The following is a 7,597-nucleotide window of genomic DNA, read 5'->3' as shown; positions in this document are numbered from 1 at the left end:
GGGTTTGCTTTAAAAAAAAGGGGGAAAAAAATTTTTTTTAATTTTTTTTTTTCAAAAAATTTAATTTGCATAGTTTATGCAAAAATTTTTCACTTAGAGCAAATTTTTATCGTTTTTTTAATATATTTATTGTTATTTGAAGATATTTTTTTGATAGTTTTTTAAAATTTTTAAACATTATAATATTTTTTTTAAAAGGGTATTCGCCGCTAATAGCCTTAGCTGTTGACGGGGCAGATAATTTTAAATAATCATCTAAAAACCCGCTGCCGGACATCATTCGTTCGCCTAGTGAATTTTTGTGCGGGGACTTTGGTATTTTCAAATTTTGTGGGGAAGAAACCACAGATTAGGGGTCTGGCCATGGGTCTCCCCTGGTCCAGTCGGCCTGCCTATTAGGGAGACGCGGAGGGGGTCATACAAGGATAAATAGCAGACTTCCCCTTGGCTTCTTCGAGATTATGCCTCGAGCCCCAGAAGGTCGTGTTAAAATTTCACTGAGTGGTTTAACTCCGTTCAGGGGAAAATTTCCATTTCACGGGGAGGAGGGGGAAGGGGACAAAAATTCCTCTTTTCTTTGTATCGGGAAGCCTACAAATAAAGATGATTGTTCCTTATTCTCCCAAAAGGGGTGTTTAAGGGGTTCTTCCAAGCCTGAGGATCTGCAGCCCAATTTTTGAGGATGAGGGGCCCTTAAAATTTTAAATTCTTTCAGGGAACACAAAACCAGGGCCTGTAAACCAGAAAGAAGGGGGGAAACATACTCGCAAGATCAAACCTGCACCCTTTTCTAATAATTTTCCCCATATTACCGCCATGTAGCTTTCCCGGGCGCCCTCACATCTTCGGAAAGAAAGAGACGCCAGCACACCCGGGGGAAAAAGATACTCTTAATGGAACAGGAAGCACCGAAAACAACCCAACAGGGTTTTAATTTCATACCCTGCAGCAATCGATACAACATACTTGGTGAAACAGGCCGTGGTTTTTCCGCACGGGTCAGCGAACATCGGGTGACATCCGTCCCAGACTTCAACGCCTGGTAGTATATGTAGACGAAGCGGACACTACCGAACTGGAAGGAAGCACAAAAAAAAAGAAAAATTAGGAAAAACAGAACATTGCGACGGAAAAGAAATGTCACACAGCATCAGCAGATTCAAACTATTCGGTCACGGCCAATAGAACAGGGGGAGTCCAGCTCAGGTTTTTTTGTCAGCTCATGTTGTATATAATATAAATATATATATATTATAAATATTATATATATTTAAATTAAAATTAATATATTTTTTTTTTTTTTTTTTTTTTTTTTTTTTTTTTTTTTTTTTTTTTTTTTTTTTTTTTTGGGTAGGTTCATTTTTGACCGCGTGGTCAAGCATGATACAAATTTGGGGTTTTTCCCTTTTGTGATCCCTCTTGGAGCTCACAACACAACACCACACACACACACCACACCACCGCACACACACCCCACCACCACCCCCCCATACCACACCCACACACCCCCCACCACACACACACACCACAAAAAACCCACACACACCCACACACACAAAAACACCACACACATAATTTTAATATAATATATATTTATATATATTATTATATTAATAATATACATACTATATTTTTTATACACACTAATAAATTTTTTAATTCAATTATATATATATATTAATATATATATATATTTTTAAAATTATATATTATATAATATAATTATTTTTTTTTTTTTTTTTTTTTTTTTTTTTATGTTTTGTGTATATATATTATAATATATATATATATATATATTATATCTATTATATATAATTATATATACATAAAAATATACATATATAATATATATATATATATTTTATTTTATATTATTTTATTTATATATATATTTATTAATATTTATAATTAATTTGTGTGTGTGTGGTGTTTTGTGTGTGTGTGTGTGTGTGTGTGTGTGTATGTGGGATTGTGAGGTGTGTGTGTTGTGTTTTTGGTGTGTATGTGGTTTTGGTGGTGTTGTGTGTGTGTGTGTGTGTGGTGTGTTTTTGTGTGTGTGTGGTGTGTGTTTGTGTGTGTGTGTGGGTGAATATATATGTAATATTGGGGTGTTATGTATGTTTTATTTGTTTTCATTGTGTGTATTTATGCGTATCTTAAAAACATATAGTGTGTATATATTAGTAAAATATATATATATTATTATATATATAATATATTATATTATATATATTATAGATATTTATAAAAATTATAATGATGTTTGGGTGTGTGGGCATAGTTGTGTGTTTAGTTGTTGTGCTTTTTGTGGTGGTTTTTTGGTGTGCATATATTTCATATGGAGTGTGTATAGGGTTGTTAAAAGGGGTATAAAACCTCATTGCATTTGTCTTTCACGCTACATCACCTCCTATTTCCCGTTAAAAATAACGAAAAAGTATAGGCAGAGTGCTTTGTTTACGTTTTAAAAAAAAAATAAAACCTGTTTTAACGGGTCCCCTTATTCTTTTCCCTTTTGTAGCTATGCAAAAGGGAAAACACTTTGTGTATATTATTTTAAAAATAAAACATAATATTGAAAGATCAAGAATTTCCTTCGAAATGAACCTGTGCATCCGTCTGATATACGTTTATTAAAATTCTAAAAAACCCCTGTCTCTGCTTCAAGTAAATTAAACTCGGTCCTTCGACCTTTATTCGATTTCATTTGCTTTTGAAATGATCCTGAAACTGCTGCTTTTGCCCTCACGATCTTTTCCAAAGGGTAATTCATACATTTTAGTTTGGTGCAAATTGACCAGAAAAAGCACTGAGTGCGGAATTTTTCAGTTTTTTACAATGGCTATCACAACTTTCACTGAAGGAATTTAAAGGGGAGAGATGGCGGGTGGGAAAAAGGTTTTAGGGAGAGAGAGAATTTTTGTTTTTGTTTCTATTTTTTTATAATACACGGGACCCAAACCCCTTAACATTCAGCCTGGAGGTTTTTTTTTTTCCCTACTAGATGGTACCACAAAGGCTTTGACTAACCGCTATCACAAATCACATAAACGAACGCACTCATTTGCCCCCCTTTCTTTTAATATATAAATATTATTAATAATAATTATATATTTTATATATATATATATATAAAATATATAAATAATTATATATATAAATATATATTTTGTGTGTGTGTGTTTTGTGTGTGTGTGTGTGTGTGTGTTGTGTGGTGGGTGGTGGGGTGAACTATATATTATATATAATTAATATAATATAATATTTTATAAATTTAAATATATATATACATATATATATATATATATTAAATATATATTAATATATAATAACTATAATATTATAAATAATATTAATTATATATATATATATTATTTATATAATTATACTAATTTTTATATATATATATTATATTATATATTTTTTATATATATTATATATATGCATGACTGCGCGTTGATGAGCCAGAAAAATTGCCCGTACAGTAATCAGACCCTGACGGAAACCCAAAACTTTTTAGATTCGCCCTCAAATTCGCCCTTCAAAATTGAGGATCCATGTTTGAGTCCAATAACACAAGATATGAATGGAAAGACACTTTCCGTGTTAATTCTGGGGGAAAAAAAACCAAAACCATAACATAAGGATGTAAGAACAAAAATTGATATCTGAGTACTAGAAGCTGGAAGACATACTTTTCCTAGATGTGCTTCGGCCCCAAGCAAAAGTGAGGGATTTAATGTGGTATAAAAAATTTCTCTTTTGTCTTATGCATAGTGTAACTGTAAGCTTTTAATTTGTATTTTGCTTGTATACCCCCCCTACCTTCCACACACAGTATGCCTCACATGCACGCATAGAAATGGATACACAACACACCACCAAACACAGCATACATAACCCACCCCCAACACCCCACACAAAAACCCCCACACAACCAAACCCCCACACCCCATTATATTTATAATATATAATATTAAATATATATATATATATACTTATATATATACATACCCCGACATAAAAGGGTGTAAGGCTATAAATTTATAACTGAAAGAATAAAGCTGGGAAAAATTCTTTCCTAGAGTGTGCGCCTAGGCTTTTCCCCGGTGACTGCGCGCAAGCAATAGTGAAATTATATATTTATTGTTTATATATTTATTATATATATATAATATATTTTTTTTCTATATTAAATTTGTGTGTGTTGTGTTTGTGTGTGTGTGGGGTGTGGTGTTGTGTGTGTGTGTGGTGTTTTTGTGTATTCATGTTGTGTGTGTGTTGTGGTATCCAGTTATGCGTGCATGTGGGGCAACTTGTGTGGAAGGTAAATGGGGGGATACCAAACATATATACAAAATTACAAACTATACGTAAAACCCTTTCAAATGCATTTAAAAGAATTTTTTATACCCCAGTTAAAAGCCTCATTTGCTTGCGCCCCAGTCACACTCTGAAAAAATATGTCCCAGACTTTTTAGTCACGTCAGAATAAAAATTTTAAATTCTTAAACCCTTATGTTAGGTTATGTTTTTTTTTACCTAGAAAATTAACACGGGAAAAGGGGCTTTCCCTTTCATATTTGTGTTAATTGGTACACATATCAGTGGGTCTTACATTTTGAAGGGTCGAATTTAGTGTATATATATAATATATATATATATATATTTCTTTAAAAATATATATATATATATATAATATAAATTATATTACATACATATAATCAATATATTAATTTTATTTTTTTTTTCTTTTCATTTTTTTCCTAGTGCCCTGTCCTACAAGGACGTTGGCGATCATGGATTTCCATGATTTTCTTGGCAATTTAGAGCGGTGTTTACCGTTGCCTTCCGCCCGGTGTTTTTATCGAGTCACCATCTCTATTTACCCGTTCTGGGACCGGCACTGACTTGGGCTGGCTTGCCCACCCAGTGGCTAGGTAGCAATCGGGTGAAGTTCCTTGCCCAAGGGAACAACGCGCCGGCCGGTGACTCGAACCCTCGAACTCAGATTGCCGACGTGACAGTCGCTGTCTGCCTGTCGCTTGTAGGCGACCCTCTCTTAAACAGATTGAACTAGGAAATTCACAATGTACTCGGAAGTGTGGAGGAAAGGATGTAATCGTGGACACTGGGCGACGTCGCGAGGCGGATGGCCTTTGGATTTCGCATCCGCTGTCGTGTCTAGCAAAGGTTTGTATGTAGAGGGTGGTGTTACTGTATAAGTTAATAATATTATATGTATGGCAATGGTAGGGTGAGGGAAGGAGTCTGCTGCGAGTGGTCCTAAGGGAGTCCCCTAGCAATAGGCATGTGTGAAAACATTTAGGGTCCATTAGTGAGTCTCCATGTGGAGAGGTTTGGAGAGTGTGGTGCAGCGGGCCATGTGTGAAATGAAATGGGCCATGTGTGAAATATGTCTTACATTGGGCTCCGACCCTCATGGTCCCGAGTTCAATTCCCCACCGCGGCAGTCGTATAAATGTCTGTTCCGACCCTCATGGTCCCGAGTTCAATTCCCCACCGCGGCAGTCGTATAAATGTCTGTTCTCCGACTGCTGGATCGAGCCCGATCTCACGACGAGAAAACACTTACCGCCTTGAGAAGTCAAACGCAGGGGTCGTACGGGAAGTCGCCGCCAAACCGCTTTTTATTAGGAAGGGAAATCCGTCAGGAAAAAGTTGGTGCGAAAAAAAAACAACCTCTAAACTAGTAAAAACTGGGGAAAATGTGTGTGGGTTCTTTTGTGTCAAGGTTTTACCACCCTTTTGCCCGAAAGCAATTTTTAATGGTTATGCACAATTTTTTACTTTCTTTTCGGGACTTTCCCTTTTCGAGGGAATCCTATTTTATAAATCTATTTTCCCTTATTTTTTCCCATTCTCTCATGAAAAAAGGGCAATAAAAAGGTGTGGTTGTATAAATAAAATCCCTTTTGAATTAATAAGTTGCTTTTTTTTTTACGGGGAAGGTTGGTTTCGGTCAGGATTCCTCCCGAGGATGGTAATTTTCCCGTAGAAAAAAAAAATTGGACACCACACAAAACAAAATACACAACACCCACACCACAAACCAAAAAACAAAAAACAAAAAACAAAAAAAACAAAAATTCTTGTCAGCACTCGATGGGGATCCTTGGGGAAAATTGAAAATTCCTGTATTTCCCCCGTTAAATTGGGGAAAACCCATCGTGAGTTCGGTCAAGGGGTTTGGCACCCCTACTTTCGCCCTAAGAAGGAATAAGAATCGGCTGGGAGATTCTGAGATTTCCGAAAACCGGGTTTTTAAAAAATGTTTGAAAAAGTGTGGTGGGGACCGGTCAAACTTTTTTTTCCCCTTTTAATTCGGGGGTGGGGGCAAGGTGTTTTCCCTTGCACCAACACTTTTCCAACACCTGCATGTACTGGAAAATTGACCAAGCTGCTATCCAAAGTCAGTGTGGAGCACACTGGCAACATCAAGGTCTTAGACTTGACTACACACACACACGCACACACACACACAAACACACACACACACACACACCACACACACACAACACACACACACACAACACACACCTACACACACACACACACACACACACACACACACACAACACACACTCTCAGACACACACACACACACATATGGATATATATGTTCGTGTGTGTGTATATATATATATATATAATATATATATATATATATATATATATATATATATATATATATATATATATGTACATATATATATATATATATAATATATATATATAATATATATATATATATATATACACATACATGTATATATATATATGATAGTAACATGGTACATATATTGAGTTATTCAGTTTACAACATTCATACAAGAGCATGTATACGTGTTCTCAAAACGCAGGATATCGCAGGGTGTTATGATGGATGCTGACCCTTTCCCTTCCTTTTGTCTTGCTTTCCAGGATGTCCACATTCCGTCTCTCGGGTTTCATGGTGTCCTTGGGAAGCGAGTCACACACAATCAGGTCGCGGCCGAATGATGGCGAAGTGACAGTCACGAGGACCAGGTTTAGTGTGGTCTGGAGAGAAACTGAGAGGTTCTCCCGGCCACTGGCATGACATCAGTGCCACATCCGGTCCTCGTGAGTAATTTCATTTGTATGAGCTAAAGTTCAGGGTAACATTTTTACAAATAACTCATGATATTGTTTATAAAAAAAAAATTGAAGCAAATAACGAACAGATTTTCTTTAAAGTGATGTTATTCTACATCATCGCATAAAATATGACATCTAAAGACCTCTTTATTAGAGGTTCCTTTAATTCTCTTTGGAAAAAAAAAAACACGCAGTTGAATGATGATGCGTTGGTAGATCAACCTATCTATGTAAGATGATTATAGAAAAGGGGTTTCTCAGAGACAATTTATCAAGAAATGACCTTGCCCTTCCGTTTGGATGGTTGGTAGCGACTGCGGCAAAACCATTTATTTGTCCTACGACGTTGCAGAACCCGTTGCATATGAGCCTCGAGGAATCTGCGTTTCCCTACGCCTTTGACAGCTAAAAAGGAAATCGTTAAAGCGTTAACATTTTGAATCATAACCTAATCTGA

At 35.8% G+C, this 7,597-nt stretch overlaps 1 long non-coding RNA gene across 1 annotated transcript in view; it reads left to right on the top strand.

The window, feature by feature from the left end:
* Positions 1-7,037: 7,037 nt before the first annotated feature.
* Positions 7,038-7,597, top strand: part of LOC119570840 — a 1,095-nt gene continuing 535 nt past the window's right edge. Inside the window, exon 1 of the long non-coding RNA XR_005228474.1 lies at positions 7,038-7,125. This is a non-coding gene — a long non-coding RNA (uncharacterized LOC119570840). The remainder of the gene's footprint in view (positions 7,126-7,597) is intronic.

This window comes from Penaeus monodon, unplaced genomic scaffold (assembly GCF_015228065.2).
Source record: "Penaeus monodon isolate SGIC_2016 unplaced genomic scaffold, NSTDA_Pmon_1 PmonScaffold_4132, whole genome shotgun sequence".
Taxonomy (NCBI): Eukaryota; Metazoa; Arthropoda; class Malacostraca; order Decapoda; family Penaeidae; genus Penaeus; species Penaeus monodon.
This window is presented reverse-complemented; position numbering and strand designations above follow the sequence as displayed.